This window comes from Ruditapes philippinarum, unplaced genomic scaffold (genome assembly GCF_026571515.1).
Source record: "Ruditapes philippinarum isolate M1 unplaced genomic scaffold, ASM2657151v2 ctg6588_1_1_1_1, whole genome shotgun sequence".
Classification (NCBI taxonomy): Eukaryota; Metazoa; Mollusca; class Bivalvia; order Venerida; family Veneridae; genus Ruditapes; species Ruditapes philippinarum.
Window position 1 is genome coordinate 1 of NW_026867161.1, and position 19,653 is coordinate 19,653.

The 19,653-nt window shown below is 33.0% G+C and overlaps 2 long non-coding RNA genes across 2 annotated transcripts; one reads left to right on the forward strand and one right to left on the reverse strand.

Moving 5' to 3' along the window:
* Nucleotides 1-4,852: 4,852 nt before the first annotated feature.
* LOC132735084 (uncharacterized) lies at nucleotides 4,853-5,751 on the forward strand. Its single transcript, XR_009626402.1, has 2 exons — nucleotides 4,853-5,201; nucleotides 5,501-5,751. It is a non-coding gene; the product is annotated as an uncharacterized LOC132735084 (long non-coding RNA).
* A 1,055-nt stretch (nucleotides 5,752-6,806) lies between these two features.
* Nucleotides 6,807-8,639, reverse strand: LOC132735085 (uncharacterized). The gene is made up of 2 exons (XR_009626403.1): nucleotides 7,667-8,639; nucleotides 6,807-7,050 (listed from the first exon to the last, which is right to left on the reverse strand). It is a non-coding gene; the product is annotated as an uncharacterized LOC132735085 (long non-coding RNA).
* Nucleotides 8,640-19,653: the final 11,014 nt, after the last annotated feature.

Here is a 19,653-nt window from a genome sequence, read left to right on the forward strand (position 1 = left end):
GGTTTTTTTATGAAAAAGATGTCGTTTACAGTAAAAATTTACTGACAGACAGATGCCGGATGGACGCCGGATGTAAAGCGATCACAAAAGCTCATTATGTCACTTTGTGACAGTCGTGAGCTACAAAAGTAAATAAATAAAACATTTTCACATTTCATTATTTTCAGTTTGCATAATTATATCTGTCCTTTTAGTCATACAATAATTGGCTAATAATTTAAACACAAGCTATTTGAAAACGTGCAACAACTATTCATGCATAAGCCTCTTGACAGTTAAATACATTAACGTAAGATGAATAAGACTGAAAATAAATGCAAGAAGCGTACCATTAATCAAATCCACATTTTTGCCTCAACGATTGTGTAATTCCTAAATGAAACAAAAAATTACAGACTCACTAAAATTAGTAAAAATAGGTTAATTAGACATGGTTTTGCCACAGGTGCTTGTCCAGTCTTGGTGCTCATATAAAAAAAATTGAAGTTAAACTAGAACTGCCACTATCATGGCGTGAATACCCCCGCATACCACTTTGTCAGAATCAACAGTGGCCATTTAGAGCTCAAGGACAACCTCCCTGCCAAATCTGAGGATACTAAGCCAGTGCATTGCTAAGTTATGTAGTCTACATGATTCAAATGTGATAATGTCAAAATCAATACATTGCGGACAGGACATTCTTTAGCAATTGAGAAGAAAAGCTTTTTTTGTCAAGGTCCCTGTGACCTTGACCTTTGACCCAGTGACCTCAAAATCAAAAGGGGTCATCTACTAATCATGATCAACATCCATGTCAAATATGAACACTGTGGGTCAAAGGAATCTAAAGTTATTGGGCAGACAAAGTTTTTGAAGTCAAAGTCCCTGTGACCTTGACCTTTGACCTGGTGACCTCAAAATCAATAGGGTCATCTACTAATCATGACTAACCTCCATGCCAAATATGAAGACTAAGGGTCAAAGGAATCTTAAGTTATTGGGCGGACAAGCTTTTTGAAGTCAAGGCCCCTGTGACCTTGACCTTTGACCTGGTGACCTCAAAATCAATAGGGGTCATCTACTAATCATGACTAACCTCCATGCCAAATATGAAGACTAAGGGTCAAAGGAATCTTAAGTTATTGGGCGGACAAGCTTTTTGAAGTCAAGGCCCCTTTGACCTTGACATTTGACCTAGTGACCTCAAAATCAATAGGGGTCATCTACTAATCATGACTTACCTCCATGCCAAATATGAAGACTAAGGGTCAAAGGAATCTTAAGTTATTGGGCGGACAAGCTTTCTGAAGTCAAGGCCCCTGTGACCTTGACCTTTGACCTGGTGACCTCAAAATCAATAGGGGTCATCTACTAATCATGACTAACCTCCATGCCAAATATGAAGACTAAGGGTCAAAGGAATCTTAAGTTATTGGGCGGACAAGCTTTTTGAAGTCAAGGCCCCTGTGACCTTGACCTTGGACCTAGTGACCTCAAAATCAATAGGGGTCATCTACTAATCATGACTAACCTCCATGCCAAATATGAAGACTAAGGGTCAAAGGAATCTTAAGTTATTGGGCGGACAAGCTTTTTGAAGTCAAGGCCCCTGTGACCTTGACCTTTGACCTAGTGACCTCAAAATCAATAGGGGTCATCTACTAATCATGACTAACCTCCATGCCAAATATGAAGACTCTGGGTCAAAGGAATCTTAAGTTATTTGGCGGACAAGAAAAAACCGAAGGACGGCCGGACGGACGGACGGCCAGACAGACGGACAAGCTGATTCCAGTATACCCCCCTTACAACTTTGTTGTGCGGGGGTATAAAAAAAATTGAAGGTTAAAAAAAAAAAACTGTTCTGGGTTAAAGTGACATTATGCCACTCTAAAGGTATATAGTAGGTGAACAGGTGAGAGTCACAATATTTTTTTTTAAATTTACCATAATTCCTTTTGATTTAATGATTCACTTCGCAATAACAATAAATAACCACCGGATTCAAGCGAAATTTCAGTAAATATCATTTAGAATTTACCTGTAACGTTCAATTTATAAAAAGAGTGGGGCAGTCTTTTTATACTTAATGCAGATTTTAAATTTTCTCCTAAGGCTAAACATTTTCTAATATAATCTGTTGGTCAAACATCATTTAAACAGTCAATCTTTTAAAATATAAAGTCAATTCAGCTCAACTTGACATTGATAATATGAGCATAATTTATCCTGCTACTGTCTATATCGCCGGATAAACTTATCTATCTCCAGTCATTACTTCATATGATGACGTCACATGTTTAGCAGCAAAACAAAACTACATATAGATGCTATTTTATCGGGGAAAAAGAAGAATGAAGCCATATTATTATTCTAATAACATTATTAAAAGCAGGATAAATCAAATACATGGTTGATGTCGGTCTGGAGAAGGTTTATCCGGTTCGCTGCGAAAGTGAATCTTGCCTCGCTAAAGCTCGCCAAGATACACTTTCTCGCTCACCGGATAAACCTTTTCCATCCCGACTTCAACCATGTATTTTCTATGTCACTTTAAGTGAAAGAAAAAAAATGAAAAAAAAATTTATTTTTTTCCTATATACCATTACAAAGAAAAGGTCACCTAGTCACCGTAATGCTGTGGAGCTTTATCCTGCTACTGTCTATATCATCAGCTGGATAAAGCCTTGCCGGATAAACTTATCTATCTCCAGTCATTATGTCACATGATGACGTCACATATTTAGCAGCAAAACAAAACTGCATATAGATGCTATTTTATCGGGGAAAAAGAAGAATGAAACCATTTAATTGTTCTAAAAACATGATAAAAAGCAGGATAAATCAATACATGGTTGATGTCGGGATGGAGAAGGTTTATCCGGTTCCCTGCGAAAGTGAATCTTGGCTCGCTAAAGCTCTCCAAGATACACTTTCTCGCTCACCGGATAAACCTTCTCCATCCCGACATCAACCATGTATTTTCTATTTACTAGGACACGCTGTGGAACAACCACAATGTGGAGTAACAATACAAGTTATAGAAATGTGATATATGATAATAATAATAATAATTTTGCTACTCTTACATCATGCATTTATGGGCACCAAGCAGGGTTCTCACTAGGACTTTAAAACATGGAGTCCATGGACTCCCAACCCTGAAAAAGTTGGAGTCCAAAAGCGCGTCGCAATTAATATGTTTACAGATTAGTCATTCAATGCTCAAAATAGCATTGCTGATATTTTGAATCTTCAAGAGACTTCCAAAGTTTATAGTTATTCAAAAGAAACTCTGAACTACATAGTATAATTATTGTTTTGTTGTTAGTATTTATTATGAAATTATTTCATTATAATGCATCAACACATGGAAATCGTTTTTTTGTTTTTTTTCACTTTTTATACCAAATCAAATTTTATTCTGGTTAAATAAGTCCACTCTAAAGACAAAAAATTATATTTGTAAAAAAAAAACTGTAAATGTATATAGGCAGCGTTTAGCGGAATGAATAGGAAAATCGTGTACAGCTTCACACAGTGTGTAAGAGATTCATCCGATCGACAATTATTTTAGCAAATATCTTCAAAAGGGGGCAAATTTGAAGATCAATATTTAAAGATTTAATGTTGATTAAATAATAAAGGAACAATTCATTCGCATGTTTGGTTTGGAAACGAGAATTTTTGCGAAATTTTAGGGTTTCTGGCGAACGTGAAATCGCCGATGTTCGGGATCATTTTCGGATAGAATCTAAATATCAAAGAAAAGCGTATGTGTATTTTGGTTTTTTTGTCCTGGCATTTCGGCACAATATCTTAAATTCTTAATACTCTTATAGAAAGTTTTTTGCAAGAATGAAACTAAAGCAAAATTGTGCCTAGAAAATGCCAAAAAATATTCGACAATCATTCAAAATTACACTCATTTGTAATTTGAGAAAAACAGTCTTTTAAAACTTGCGGCGTAAATAGTCGATAATTTTATCCTTTTGTCGTAAAATTTGCTAATTTCCAATCAACTGTTGATCAAAGATATAAAAATTATCACCTCGTGTTATATCTGGTAATTACATGTACTGTACAGCGCGTGTTTAACTATTGCGTGATAATGATCGGAGGCGCTATCGCTGATTGGCTTATCGCTTCACGGGTCGATGTGCATAGGACCGCCTACCTATAGACTGACACGCGCTGACGCATTTGTGTATTTGTGGTTGTAAACAATCGGTAATTTTATGCGTCCCCAGGCAAAATTGAGCGTACGTGGAATCCTTGCTCTGAAATATTTGCGTCCAGCTGTAATAAACATGCGTACCGGGACGCCGAAATAAGCGTCCCCGAGAACCCTGGCACCAAGACTGGACGAGCACCTGTGGGTTTTGCCACATCTCAAATGATCCAGTTTAAATGATTCTGCCAACCCTTAATCTTTATCAGTGCGGCACTAATGAAAGAAAATCAAAGGCTGCGATGATTTCATTCATGTAAATTTACTAGGTCGTTTTGAGAGGTAGTGTGTAATACCTACTGCCAAATTATGAAAGATGTAAATTGTTGAGCACACAGTGACAACATGTGTTAAGTAAAACATGTGAGAATTACTTTGTGTGATGGAACTGTTTATTATGTCTCTTTGCTGTCAATTAAGGGTCTATCGTCTACCGAATTCACTGAAACACACATTTGAACAAAAGAATTTGAAACCATGTAAAATGATAGGTCCTTTTAAAAACATCCATATCAGAATACATATAAAAGGCATGAGGCTATCACCAATATAATAAATATGGTAATCAGGGTTCCCGCTGTCGCTCGCCAATGGCGCCAAATGCGACAAAATATTAATTCTGGTGCATAAAATCTTTAATTGGCGAATTTAACTGGCGCCAACGTAAGATAAAATCATCCGACAACTAGTACACTAAAATGTCGTAAGCGGCCGCGCTAATTACATAAGCGGCCCAAATGTGAAAGGTCATGCACTATTAGTTTGTTTATCAAACTGTATAATCGGGTACCATATAATCAATTATGTCATCAATTGTGTGACACTTCGGGGACATGTGAAGATGAAAGTGTCAATGTGTTAATTGGAGCAATTTACGTCTTTCATTCTCTGACTTGGAGCACTGATAATTACATGTGTGGTCAACAGTGTTAATAGCGATCAGAGAAGTGAAAGATCGTCCGTGATGTTGACAAACATTGAACTTTAGGTAAGTTGACTTGTCAACTGATTAAAAATAATTACAGTTTGAATATTAAATCGTTATCGGGTGACAATTAAAAGAGTAATTTCACTAATGATTGATCTAAAGCCACTGTAACTGCAATGTTAATATTTTCATATCTGATTGTAAAGTGCTGAAGTGTCTATTCACATGCAAACCCTATTAAAGTTAACAATATTTTTCATTGTTAAAAATACTTAGCATCTATTTCATATTTTGTTCTCATTGATTTTTAGATGAAGTCAATTTATAGTAATGTTTTTTTTTTTATTTTGTATATGTAGATCACCAGATTGTCGGGTAGAAGCTGGGAAAGATCTTGGCTCAGTCCAGCCTGTGAGAAGAACTGCTATACTGGCAATACAGTGGAAAACAGGACCTCCCATGACAAACTTAACATGATGTTCTTGATTACATTTATGCTGTCATTTGTACATAATGTATTTATTTAAATGGAATTTGAAAACCACATAATAGTATGTCTATAATTTAGATAATAAACATGTGCAGTTGTAATAAAATGAAATATCATAAATATGTGTTTGTAATCATAATGATATATAACTGCTAGCATATCGTAGCAAAGATAGTCATGTCTCCCTTGCAGAATTATTGGCTCCAACTTTGGAGCCATTGGCTCCAACTTTTTCTGATTCGCGAATTTGTTGGCGCAAACTAATTTTGACCCAGAGGGAACCCTAGTAATAAGACACTTATGACACCTAAACCAATAAAAATAATGCAATAAATGGGTAGTCAGACTATTCTCTCCCTTACCAGTTCCTCCCCTGACGTTTCCTCCCTGACGGTTCTCTCCCTATTTTGGGGGAGAACTGTCTGCATATTTGCAAATTAGAAGACAGTTCCTCCCCATTCTTATTTTTATAATTACATTATTATTATAGTATTTAGATGATAAATAAATGGGTAAGTTTATTATCAATTGATATAAATTAGAAAAAAATAGATTTTATTGAAGTGTTTAGCTGTTAAATAAATGGGTAGGTTTATTATTAATTGATATAAATTAAAGAGAAAAATACTTCAATGAAGTAATTCAGATGTTTAATTCAGTGCTCTCCATAAGCCCCGGCGGTCGGCGAAATCGCCGACTACTTCACAGTCTACCGCCGGCTACTTTTGCCAAACCATAAAATAAAAAATCTCCAAAAAATCCCTCGTGGTTTTCTTTTTTTTCCTGGTGGTTCGCCGAATCGTAAACAAAAACAATATGTGGAATCCCAAGCATGTTATGCGCATACAGGTAGCGCATCTATTTTTATCGTCCTATAATATTGGCGCGCACTGATCGGATTTTTTTTACTGTTTCCGTCTCGTTTCGGGATTAACAATCGGAACCAATGCGGTAACAGAAATCGACTCGTCTCTTTCCGTAAGTTTACGTTATCCAATGATATTTCGTTAATTGTATGTCACGGATACGCATGCCGTAACGGGTGTGGGAATTAATGTCAAAACTGTCAAAATGTCAGGCCCTCCGAAGAAGAAAATAAAGACAATCGGAGGACAACAAACGCTTCATACGCTTTGGAGAAAAGAACAGGGTACTTTGATGACCTTTTTTTCTAGGTTTAAATCATTTGTTGACAAAGTAAAAGCGTAATTGTAATATATTTTAATGTCAGTTTGACCTACGAGGCTACGTCATTGAATGTTCGGTACGAGCGAAATTTAAATTGTTAGAGCGAAATTTAAATTGTTACAATGTTTTTCTATATAATTTTAATTGATTTGAACATGATTTGATATTTATTTCACGAATAAAAATATCTTTATGCCAGTTGGTAGCTTGTTTAAAATCTATGCATGACTACTGTACTGGTTGGAGACCACCAAAACCGGACAACCATCAAACCCGGACGGCCCCGAAAATGCTTAATATAGTGTTTTTTCTTTGTTTAGTGGTTTACGATCTATCAGTCACTTTATTATCAACATGCATGTTTCTTTTATGATTAATAAAATTTATTTCAACTTCCGTAAACGGTAATACGTTAGTGTCTATTTCAAGAATGTTGACGCTGAAGATTGGGGCATCAAGAGTGCAATACGTGACCTCATATACCACCTATAATCATTTGCAGAGTAAACAAAAGAATATCCAAAATTTCAGCATTTGCTGCTGATATATTGTATATCATGTTAAAAATAAAAAAATTAAACACCCAAGCTTTTGTCTGAATTAAATCACGTCATGTACATATCCGTCCGGACACATGGTACTGTAGTGTGGGCAATTTAGGTTATTTTGATACCCCCGACCACAGGCCTCAGATAAAAGTGTCAATATAATCAGAAATAAACAAACTAGTTTGTTAGTTAGGAGAAGAACCTAGCTGTACTGTGTCAAATTTTCAGGTCTTTAGGGTTGAAATTATTAAATCTGTATAGAAAAATGTTCAAAAAGTGTCCGGTTGATGGTCCCCGACCAGTATAGTAAGGAAAACACAGGTAGATCTCTATGTACAGCTATAGGCTTTAATATAAAAATTAAAATATGAAATATTTCTTTCAAAACTTATTGCCATCCTTTTTTCATAATATTGTAGAATTGTTATTTTTGCAAAAGTATTAGATCATTTTTAAAATATTTGTACAATCCTTTTAATACATTAAATATACTAGAATTAACATAAAAGATACCGGTATAGACCCTATAGATAATGTATAGAATTAATCTTATTAAAATATCACAGCCATGTAAAAGATCCAAAGTCATAACAGATCACTAAAAGAATTATAATATTAGAAAATATTATGCATAGTAAGACAAATAATATTTTAAATCTAAGCAGCCTGGTCTTATTTCAACTTTACTAAAATTCAATTCCTGTATTATGTATATTTGATATTTTTATATAAAGTCAATATGCTGCTGTATGGAAACTTATATTACATGTATTCTAATTCTTTTAACAGACAACCACTACCACAACCCTCTCAAGACGTTGAATGCAATGTTGAGGTTGAGACACAGAAAGCTGTATCTGAAGCAGATGACTATCAAAATGCCCTTCATGCATTAGCCATGGATGACTCAGGTTCCGGCCTCGAATCAGGCTCTGATGATTGTTTTAAGTTGTTAACTATAAAATGTTCATTAAACTGAGTTAAAATTTATTTGATTTTTCTGTTCAATTTCAGTGTCTGAGCAAACCTTCCCAATAAAAAAAACCAGGTCAGACAGTACCTAAAAAATGTACCAGAATGCACCAAAATGCAGGATTTAGCATCTTTAAAAGCAAAATTTTCCGGGGGAGGCCCCCCGTACCCCCCCAGCGGGAGGGGAAACCCCTCCCGCACTCTCCCCCGCCTCGCCGCTGCGCGGCTCACGTTAAAACGCATTAAACTTTCACCGTTTACTTTTATTTGGCCACTGGCTACTTTAGAACTTATGGAGAGCACTGTTAATTCAAGTTTCAATTTTGTTAGCATCATCAGCAACAATAAATCTGTAAGTTTATTATCAAAAATTAATATAAGAGAAAAAAAATATTTTATTGAAGTATTTAGATGTTTAATAAATTTGTAACTTTATTATCAACTGATATTAATTGAGTTAGAATTTTTTTTTTAACATAATTATAATAGTAATTGATCAATGATGATATTAGTTCATTATTCTGATTTTTTAATTAGATGTAATAATGTATACTTTTTAATGTGTTTAGTCATTGAAAATAATTAATGAATAATTTACTTGATTAGGATAATCATAATATATTTTTTTTTAATAAATAAAAATGAAATTTATAGGCAAAAAATGATTAATAAATTTTAATTGCTAAACTTTTGTATAATGAAAAAAGGAGTTCAATACACATGTGTAAGCTTTAAGTTTGCTGTCAGTGATATTTGAGGTGTTTATTAATTCATTACTTAAGAATCAAGGTGTTGATTAGATTAAAATAGCTGTGAAAAGGTGTTGATGAATAAGTATTATATTATTAGTTATTTGGTATTATATATTGTTTCAAGTTAATGACTACATGTTTTTAAATCAATTTCGTAAAAAAGTAAATGTGGAATGTGTTTGCATACCAGTTGTTGTTTATTTATTTTCTGGAACTTACTTGTTTCCACCTTATTCACTATTTAACAAATGAATGAACATCACAAGCTAGACATTAACAATAAGTACAGGTGTATATCAATCACTGTCCAATGATCTGTACCTCTCAAAATAAAGGTGTTGATAGGATTAAAATAATGAAAAAAGGTGTTAAATTTACAAACACTTTTCAGCTGATAAACATAAAACATAAAATGCAGTTAATATCAAACACATTCTTTTAATAAACTTCATTAAGAAATATTATTAGATTAAGTCAAAACTAAAATGATAACTTATAAAAATAAAATTGGGGGAGAACTGTCTGCATATTTCAAATTTGGGAGAGAACCGTCAGGGGAGGAAACTGTTAGGGAGAGAACCGTCAGGGAGAGGAACTGGTAAGGGAGAGAATAGTCTGTCATTCCAATAAATGTTGTGATCCCATACTAAACAACTAATGCAATTCGTAGCAAAGTGAACTTACAGTTTGTTAAAACTTTGATCATACTATAAAGTGTTGCAATTTAAAGAGTAATAAATCAATACAAAATAAGAAAGAGCCAAAATTACATGGTCGTTCTTTAAAAACTTAGAAAGACGCCATTTTTCTCGTCCAGTCAAAATGTAAACATTTCGGCGTTCCTTGTTTTGACGCAAGCACATTATCATAAACAATCATTTTACACATAATACAAGAAAAAATATTCCTTTACCTAAATAGTAATATACCTTCAATGATCACATCATAATTGCGATAAAACTTTCAATAATTTTGATTGAGTAACCCATGAATACTATAATTTTTCTCATTCATCGAGGCAATTTACTGTAGATTACTCCGCGAATGTCAAGAACAGTAACTCATCCATATACATTGATAAAAAAAATGTTGAATTTTTAAAAATAGATATGGCAGTACTAAAACAATCTGTAATAAAGTCTCAAAAATGTTCATTTAACTGACATAAAATTAGTACATAATTTTTTTTTAATTATTTTTGGACTATTTTTTCAGTGTATATTTGTCGCCGGTCGGTGGATGTCCTTTGGTTACTTCCTGTAAATTTTCCCATGCTGCCAATCTGATGTTTTGATTAATTTATACCGTTTTGCAGCCTACACTATAAACAATCGAGGTAAGTTTTGCTGCAGTTTTAAACCTTTTAAGATCCTTTTTAATATGTATTTAATGATTTAGTGAAATCGGCAAGCGATTTCAACAGGTAAGGATAGTCTATCTATCTATCTATCTCTGAGTACTGCCAACCCCTCTCGCGAGTGTTATAGGCAGGAAATTGTGCGCGTCGGTGTGTTAGTAAAAGGTGTGAGAGAAAGTAAAAGCCTGAAAATGAACATGATCAGTATGGCTGTAAACAAAATGGTAAACATTAGACATGAATGAATTAAAATGTAATCAAGTAGAACAATGTAAACAAGTATGGTGGAAAGTAAAGTCCATGTTATCTTTTTACCGAGTATTTTTCAAGAAAAAAAACTTATATCAACCCTGTGAAAGACATTTCATATTGCTATCTATAATATTGTGGTGTAAGTTATGGGTATTTATCAAAAGGACAGTAATAAAGTAAGAAAAAGGTTGTTTGGGCAGCCTTGTGGGAGAAACAGCTGTTATGCTAAAAAAAAGGAGAAAGCTTTCCTTTTGAAAAGACAGGAGAAAATATTTATGTTTAGAAATGAACCTAAAGATCATAAATAATATGAAATTAGGTGCTACCTATGGCGCGGAAAGTCATGTACATCTTCATGTAAATTATGCAGTATCAAAGAAATTATCTATCTGAATTATATTGATAATATTGACATTACCTCTGAACAAAATTATCTGTTGAATTGGTCCGTACTGGTGTGCGTACTGGTGTGCTGAACTTCTCATTCTGATCTGAAGAATAATTAAATTAATAATTTACAGTATACAAAAAAATAAAAAACATAAAATTGAAATAAAATCAATTTGTTTATATTGTGGTACTGATCAAATTATGTGATTTTATAATACATCAAGTGTTTTTGAAAGAAATCAATTAACAAAATATCTTAAATAATTGATTAAATAATAATATCAGTGTTTCAGTTTTTTTTTTTAAATATTACCTTTTCCATTGTCTTATTCATTGCTAAAGTCCATCTTCACAGCATAATTTGTTGGCATATTTTGGCATATATATAGTACTTAAAATACTCATGAATGTTGCAAAAAAAATGATAACAATCAGTGATGAAGAAGGGAATTTCATTAGATTTTTTGTTTCATTTTTTAAATATTCTGGTTTTAAAGATAATAAACCTTGAAAATTGAATTATACTTTTTTGTTTAAGAAATGTTTCTGGTGGTTAGAGACTGACATGTCCCACACTACAGAACATTTATCAACATTTAAAAAAAAACAAAGAAAAAAAACAACAACAAAAACATGTAAATATATTGTAAACAAATATATATTTTGAATATTTACATTATGTAACACAATGTAATGGTAATAGTGAATCTTATTAGCATTGATAAAAATTGTAATAAGAAAATTGCAATTGTCATTTAAATTATAATTTATATATAATTATTAAATATAGCTGGTATTTAAATATAGCTGGTATTTAATAACGATAGATTTATACTTTTTAATTAAATGTTTCTGTTGGTTAGAGACTGACATGTCCCACACTACAGAACATTTATTAACATTAAAAGACATTCACTTATGTAAGCAAATTTAAATTGAAATTTTGATGATTGCCCTTAAGATGCATGTATTTAACTAATGTGTAACAGGAATATTTTTTATCGTTTAAAGTCCCAAGATCTTTCAGTATCGGAGTCATTTTCGTAACAATCAGTTAAATCATTTTCTACAGAATGACAAAGAAATGTAAACCATTTTCTCTTTAGATGTTCATCTGCATGAACAACATCATACAAATTTTTATATGATATAACTTTTGTTTTCTTTTTAAATTCACCATTTCTACCTCTCTTTTTAGTTTTACAACACAAAAGGTCTCTGTCCCACCTTACAGAATGACATTTATAAATTCTGTTAAGATCTGAAATGTAGGTATTTATTGCTTCTATTACATTTTCAAGGTATGTTTGTTGTGCTTCTGTTTCAGATGTTTCATATATGGAATATTTTAGTTTTCCTTTAGAAAGGTTAAATTCAGAATATGCTGGTGGAATATGAGCCATTTTGTATTTGATAATATTGTCATACATTTTTTTATATAAGACAGAATCTGATATTTCATTTTTAAAAGTCAAGATATCGTGGTCATCTTTTGTATAACAAATTTCAGTTCCAGCTTCATGTGCAATTTTTGTTGTAAAGTCGCAAATGCCTGCAGCAATTATGCAATTTATTTTTACAATACAATTTCTTTCTCTAATTCTATCAATTTTAGTTTGAACAGCATTTGCTAATGTTGAATGTTTTGCACCTGGTATTATTATTGTATGAAGTTCATAAGAACTAAAACGTTGTGAAGAAGAAATAAATTTATCAAGGCCACGCCCTCTTGAATCAGTTGCAAATATCAGATGATTCATCTGTGAAAAGAACAAAACAGAAAAAGTTTTTCATGTGAAAAAAACTACATAGTATAAATATATTAAAATGTATTTATATGACAATATTTAAAGAAAATTTGACAAACTTTAAACCAATTCCAAGAACTGTGATCAATTAATGTTAAAAGTATTGATTACAAATGTGAATATTTGATGATAAAATTTAGGTTAATAACCATAAAAGTAAATATGCAATATGAATAACATGAGTGTTTGAATTACATATATATACATGTGATTAAGTAATAAAAGCATGCTAGTAAGAAAAAAATACATTGAAAATATTCAAAATGAGCAACATATGGGTGCTGGTAGGTGTTTAAGACTTTAAATTCTTTTTATTAGTGTCTAAATAAATTGTTGATATACAGTTTTGTAGCTATTCATGGTGTTAAATTCTAAATCTAGACAGATACTTTTAATCAGTGGTGAAATATCATGATGACATTCAATGTCATGGAATATTTTGAAAAGAAACATAGAAATAATAAACATGTCATCAATTAAACAGGGTTCGACACTAACTGTTTTTACCAGGGATCCCATAGGAATCCCTGAGATTTAATTCAGGGATTCCTCCTAAATGTCAGGGATTCCTCAGATCAAAATAGTAAAATATGGAGGTGAAGAATAACAAGGGATTGCAGCAATTCGATTTCAAATTCTTTTCATTTTTGAGACTACATACAGGATATATTGTCTTGTTTCAGATGCAGAAAATGTAGTTTCTAGTTTATGAGCTCTTTGGAAATAATGCTATTTAAAGTTTTAAAAGCGTTTCAAAGTATATATTTGGACTGCTAAGATAAATTAAAACATAATATATTTTTACATGAACATGGAAACAGAATAACATTAAGCTCACTGAACAAGAGTTCGATTTGAAAATAGCTTGCTAAAACCCGTTTTCTCCCTGGAGTTGATAATTGTGAACCAGTTTCTGTATCTAAATGAAGGTATAATGCATGTGACTTGACAAGGTGGTTTGAATTTTTGAAGTTAAATAGGAACTGGGGAAACATTTTCCCAGATAGCCTAGGGTTCACTGAAATAGAGCCCACTTATCATATGTAGATCTTTAAAAAGTTACAGGTAATGATCAGGCTCCATATTCCAGAAAGGTCTGGTATAGATAACTGTCTATAATTATTTACTTTCATGTCATTTTTAAGGAAATTCTTAATTATAATCACTTTAAAAAAATATTTGATTTCATTTTACATTTTTGTGTTTAAAAGGAAAAATCCCATAGATTGTTGTAAATTAAATATTTTGATAATCTTTTACTTAAGCTAATAAAAATATCAAGAAACAGTTTTGTTTGCATTACAAGTACGGTACCTTTAAATGATTTCATTTTTATACGCCCGTTTAAAAAACGGGACGTATTATGGGAACGCCCCTGGCGGCGGGCGGGGCGGTCGGGCGGGCGGCGGCGTCCAATTTTGTCCGGAGCATATCTCCTACATGTATGGAGGGATTTTAATGAAACTTCATATAAATGTTCACCACTATGAGGAGCAGTGTCGTGCACATGAACCAGGTCTCTAGGTCAAAGGTCAAGGTCACACTTAGAGCTCATTGAAAAATGCTTGTCCGGAGCAAAACTTCCACATGTATAGAGGGATTTCAATATTACTTGGCACAAATGTTCACCATTGTGAGCGGAGTGTCGCGTGCAAGATTCAGGTCCTTTTGGCCAAGGTCAAGGTCACACATAGAGGTCAAAGTTCAGATAAAAATATGAAGATGTGTATATGGACCATTTAGTCATCATTTATTGAGGGATTGTAACACAAATGGTCATTATCAAGACTATGGCTGTGATACATATAATTTAGGTCAATATATACAAGGTCAAGGTCACTAAAGATGATGAAATATCCAGATTTTGTAAATAGAATTTAATCAAAGGGAGACAACAAAGTTATTACTTTGTTCATAAATGACTTACACAATTACTCCCCTTGATCTGTTTTCACTTTCAATTCTAAAAATAGAATTTAATCAAAGGGCATGAAATAATCCTCTTTCTTGGACTTGAGTATGTTCTAAAGAATGTAACATTTATTTACACATGTTTCATTCATTGGTCAAGATTCTTAACTGTGATAACTATGGTGTTCTGTAGACTTGGTATTTGTTCATAAAGATCATACAGTAATTACCTTATCAAATGTAAATACTTTCTCATAGAAATTTAATTATATTTTAATTTTCAAGTAAATATCAGTTCAGCTCATTCAAAGATTAAGAATTGTAATGAAATGTATTTCCCTAGAATAAAATCTTAAATCAGAATTTTTTAGTTATTAAATTACATGTACTTTTTATACGCCTGTTTAAAAAAAGATAAAAATATGAAGATGTGTATAGGGACGATTTAATCATCATTTATTGAGGGATTGTAACACAAATGGTGTTTATAATGACTACGGCTGTGACACGTGTACTTTAGGTCAATATATGCAAGGTCAAGGTCACTAAAGATGGTGAAATATCCAGATTTTGTCTGGAGCATATCTCCTACGTGTATGGAAGAACTTTTATAATACTTTATGGAAATGTTCACCACCATGATATGTATTGCTCCATGCATGATCCAGGTCTCCAGGTCAAAGGTCAAGGTCACACTTAGAGCTCATTGAAAAACGCTTGTCCGGAGCAAAACTTCTACATTCATAGGGGGTTTTCAATATAACTTGGCACAAATGTTCACCATTGTGAGGCTGAGTGTCGCATGCAAAATTCAGATCCCTGCGACCAAAGTCAAGGTTACACATAGAGGTCAAAGTTCAGATAAAAATTTGAAGATGGTTATAGGGACCATTTAGTCATCATTTATTGATGGATTGTAGCACAAATGGTAACTATCATGACTACAGGTGTTACACATTTAATTTAGGTTAATATTTGCAAGGTCAAGGTTACTGGAGATGATTAAATATCCAGATGTTGTCCGGAGCATATTTTCTACATGCATGGAGGAATTTTAATGTTACTTTTATAGAATTGTTCACCACCATGAGACGTAGTGCCCTGCACATAAACCAAGTCTCTAGGTCAAAGGTGAAGGTCACAGTTGGAGCTCATAGAAAAACACTTGTCTGGAGCAAAACTTCTACATGCATAAAGGGATTTCAATATAATTTGGCACAAATATTCATCATTGTGAGGCTGAGTGCCGTGCATAAAATTCAGGTCCCTGCGACCAAGGTCAAGGTCACACATTCTGTGCATATCTTCCCTATTGATTTGTTTTAAGGTTCATTTAACAACACAGTGCCAAGAATAAAAACTTGCTTGCTAGATAACACTTATCCATAATGCCCCCATCTCCATCTAAAGCTTTTTCGTAAACGGGCGTATTTTGTGACTATGGCACCCTTGTTAAAAATGATAAGTTGCTCCAAGTCCCTGACAGGATGGGCAATATCCAAATTTATTGTTCTCAATTTTTACACTGAAATGTCCGATCCCTTTCCTCCCTGTGTATTGATTTTTTTGTAAGTTTTGGCACCTGTCACATCAAAGGCACTCACCCCATACAAGCAGTCATGTAGCTAACAACACTGATTGGCTAAAAGCACTGTCAGATGAAATATACGTCATTTGCTGTATATTTCGTCATTTGCTGTATGTTTCACGTAACGCGTAAGGATTTTTTGTATTTCTTGTCGGTAAATAATGCGTGACCTTGATTGAACTTAGACTTTAGTTAGACAATGTTTTTTAATTTAGCATTGAAGGCTGTGAGTTTCAAAAAGGATTTTAAACTTAAAAGTATGGATTCTTTTTATTTTGTTTATTAATTATACTTTTGCTGTAGTCTACTGTAGGAGAAAAAATACACCAGTTATCTTTTTTTCACAATTTTGACGAAAATTTACAATGGTCACAAGTGCCGAATTTTGGCAATAAAAAAACAAACAACAAACACTGGATAACTGTACAGTAGCTACCGCCGGCATTGCCGATCAACACAAATTTGAAGTACACATCGCTTGTGTAATAATTATACGATAATTACATTTCTTTTTTGAATTTTCACAACTCTATTTTATGAAGTCAATGCATGATATAAAATTACTGTATACAAGAATGTTTCTTCAGTCAAAACATTTTTGTCATTTTATATCGCAAATGAGTTGATAGCAGTCTCTGCACAAAGAAAAACTAGCGTACATAATTCAAGAGTGTAGATTTTACCGGCGGGGTTTTTCTTTTCTTTCTTGAACCACTTTTCTTGAATATTTGTGATTCAATGACATTAATTCAGAAAATTTCAAAAATTTACACAGCAATTTTTTAGGGATCCCAACGGAATCCCCAGCTAGGAATCACAGGGATTCCTCCCGACTTTTTGGGATCCTCGGAATCCCGGGACCCCGTTAGTGTCGAACCCTGTTAAAAAAATCATTATGACAAAAAATGTTGAGATGAAGATGTAAATGAAATGATGAAAACATGGTTAATGTAGATTTAGAAAAATACATGAATAATGGATTGTATTTGTGAAAGTACATATGCGATTGTAAGTTTATTTTATGTGATATTTATATTTGTGAAAGTGCTCCAAGTCCCTGACAGGATGGGCAATATCCAAATTTATTGTTCTCAATTTTTACACTGAAATGTCCGATCCCTTTCCTCCCTGTGTATTGATTTTTTTGTAAGTTTTGACACCTGTCACATCAAAGGCACTCACCCCATACAAGCAGTCATGTAGCTAACAACACTGATTGGCTAAAAGCACTGTCAGATGAAATATACGTCATTTGCTGTATATTTCGTCATTTGCTGTATGTTTCACGTAACGCGTAAGGATTTTTTTGTATTTCTTGTCGGTAAATAATGCGTGACCTTGATTGAACTTAGACTTTAGTTAGACAATGTTTTTTAATTTAGCATTGAAGGCTGTGAGTTTTCAAAAGGATTTTAAACTTAAAAGTATGGATTCTTTTTATTTTGTTTATTAATTATACTTTTGCTGTAGTCTACTGTAGGGAGAAAAAAATACACCAGTTATCTTTTTTTTCACAATTTTGACGAAAATTTACAATGGTCACAAGTGCCGAATTTTGGCAATAAAAAAACAAACAACAAACACTGGATAACTGTACAGTAGCTACCGCCGGCATTGCCGATCAACACAAATTTGAAGTACACATCGCTTGTGTAATAATTATACGATAATTACATTTCTTTTTTGAATTTTCACAACTCTATTTTATGAAGTCAATGCATGATATAAAATTACTGTATACAAGAATGTTTCTTCAGTCAAAACATTTTTGTCATTTTATATCGCAAATGAGTTGATAGCAGTCTCTGCACAAAGAAAAACTAGCGTACATAATTCAAGAGTGTAGATTTTACCGGCGGGGTTTTTCTTTTCTTTCTTGAACCACTTTTCTTGAATATTTGTGATTCAATGACATTAATTCAGAAAATTTCAAAAATTTACACAGCAATTTTTCAGGGATCCCAACGGAATCCCCAGCTAGGAATCACAGGGATTCCTCCCGACTTTTTGGGATCCTCGGAATCCCGGGACCCCGTTAGTGTCGAACCCTGTTAAAAAAATCATTATGACAAAAAATGTTGAGATGAAGATGTAAATGAAATGATGAAAAACATGGTTAATGTAGATTTAGAAAAATACATGAATAATGGATTGTATTTGTGAAAGTACATATGCGATTGTAAGTTTATTTTATGTGATATTTATATTTGTGAAAGTGCTCCAAGTCCCTGACAGGATGGGCAATATCCAAATTTATTGTTCTCAATTTTTACACTGAAATGTCCGATCCCTTTCCTCCCTGTGTATTGATTTTTTTGTAAGTTTTGACACCTGTCACATCAAAGGCACTCACCCCATACAAGCAGTCATGTAGCTAACAACACTGATTGGCTAAAAGCACTGTCAGATGAAATATACGTCATTTGCTGTATATTTCGTCATTTGCTGTATGTTTCACGTAACGCGTAAGGATTTTTTGTATTTCTTGTCGGTAAATAATGCGTGACCTTGATTGAACTTAGACTTTAGTTAGACAATGTTTTTTAATTTAGCATTGAAGGCTGTGAGTTTCAAAAAGGATTTTAAACTTAAAAGTATGGATTCTTTTTATTTTGTTTATTAATTATACTTTTGCTGTAGTCTACTGTAGGGAGAAAAAATACACCAGTTATCTTTTTTTCACAATTTTGACGAAAATTTACAATGGTCACAAGTGCCGAATTTTGGCAATAAAAAAACAAACAACAAACACTGGATAACTGTACAGTAGCTACCGCCGGCATTGCCGATCAACACAAATTTGAAGTACACATCGCTTGTGTAATAATTATACGATAATTACATTTCTTTTTTGAATTTTCACAACTCTATTTTATGAAGTCAATGCATGATATAAAATTACTGTATACAAGAATGTTTCTTCAGTCAAAACATTTTTGTCATTTTATATCGCAAATGAGTTGATAGCAGTCACTGCACAAAGAAAAACTAGCGTACATAATTCAAGAGTGTAGATTTTACCGGCGGGGTTTTTCTTTTCTTTCTTGAACCACTTTTCTTGAATATTTGTGATTCAATGACATTAATTCAGAAAATTTCAAAAATTTACACAGCAATTTTTCAGGGATCCCAACGGAATCCCCAGCTAGGAATCACAGGGATTCCTCCCGACTTTTTGGGATCCTCGGAATCCCGGGACCCCGTTAGTGTCGAACCCTGTTAAAAAAATCATTATGACAAAAAATGTTGAGATGAA